Genomic DNA, 1328 nt, shown 5'->3' with positions numbered 1-1328 from the left:
GGCAGTGCTTCCGCCAGTACGCCAAGGACATCGGCTTCATTAAGGTGAGCGCCGGCCCCGGGGCTGTGCGGGGGGGACGCGGGTGTGCCGGTTCCCGCTGACGCCTCTCGCCTTTCTCGCTCTCTTGCAGCTGGACTGAGCGCCGGGAGGATGAGGCTGTCGCTAGAAGCTCCCGGGGCTTCTCTGGGCCTCCCCGACACATCTACAGCATCTCGGCACAGCCCTACTTAATAAACAGATCTCCCTGCCCGACTGGCATGCGTGCATTTGCCTTTTGTAAAGGTTCTAGGGGCTACGGGGCTTCCACTCCCTCACAGTGACCCTCCCGGAGGGGTAGGTGCTGCGCTGGGGATGGGCCCAAATTCAGCCTGTCCTGATGTCCTCAGCTTTCCCCCACAAAACCAGGGGGCCTCAAGAGTGCTGATGCTTGTATGATGCCACCGAGCCTTTGGGTTTGTGAGCAGAGCAGTAGAGTGGTCTGCTTAAAGCAAAGGCTAGGGTCAGAGCGCAGCTGCCAGTAAGGCCGGACTTGCTTGGGTTAGAGGCTGCCAAACTCTGCTCTTGCTAATGTAGAGAATAGTGAAGTTCCAGCACGTCTGTGGTGCAGCGCTGTACCTCCAGCTCTGTGCCTGAGCCTTCCTCGCTCCTGAGGAGCTGTGGTGCTTCAGGGTGTGGGGAGCTGGGGGGAAGTTAAAGCTGGTACCAAAATGAGATGAGGTACTGGCACCCTGAGCCTCTGGACAGGGCAGGTGTCTGCTGCAGCCTGTGTGTGATCCGCTGTGTGGCCTGAACCTGCTGCCTCCGAAAGAAGTGAATCAACTCAGTTGGAGCCACGCTGCCCTTCTGCTTCATCTGGTGGTTTTTTTCTGAGGCTTCTGGCCACTTAAAGGCTGTGGTATAATATGTCTGAAGGGGGTTGGGCACTGGAACGCTTGTCAGGTGTGCCCAAGGCCTGCAGTTGGGCCTTCTAGTTCCCTCTCAGGGGGTTAAAAGTGTCAGGGTGCTGTCCTGCTGGCTGTGGGGCAGCTCTGCTGAAGCTGTGCTGCTCTGTGGGAGATCGCTGCCTTTTTTTTTTTGTCCCACTGCTTATTAAACTGAACAAGATGGGGTGGTGGTGAGGAGGGAATGGGAACAAACCTGGGCAGTGGCCTGGTGGCTGAAGTGTTTCTTCTGTGCAGTGGTCAAGCAGTCCCTCCCGAGGCAAAGAGGGCACTGCCCCTCATCCCTGTCCTGGGTGAGTACCTCGCCGCACCACGGTGTGGCTGTACCTTCCTGCCACAGAGCCCGTTACGGGTTCTGTGGGGGGGGGAGCGAAGAGGTACACAACA

The 1328-nt window shown here is 58.2% G+C and overlaps 1 long non-coding RNA gene across 1 annotated transcript; it reads left to right on the top strand.

The window, feature by feature from the left end:
- On the top strand, positions 1-253 carry LOC118451641. Its single transcript, XR_004841137.1, has 2 exons — positions 1-44; positions 131-253. It is a non-coding gene; the product is annotated as an uncharacterized LOC118451641 (long non-coding RNA).
- The last annotated feature ends 1075 nt before the right edge of the window (positions 254-1328 follow it).

Source organism: Egretta garzetta, unplaced genomic scaffold, assembly GCF_000687185.1.
Source record: "Egretta garzetta isolate BGI_Z169 unplaced genomic scaffold, ASM68718v1 scaffold21, whole genome shotgun sequence".
In the NCBI taxonomy this organism is placed as follows: domain Eukaryota; kingdom Metazoa; phylum Chordata; class Aves; order Pelecaniformes; family Ardeidae; genus Egretta; species Egretta garzetta.
Note: the sequence above shows the minus strand (reverse complement) of the source record. Positions and strands in the feature narration are given on the sequence as shown.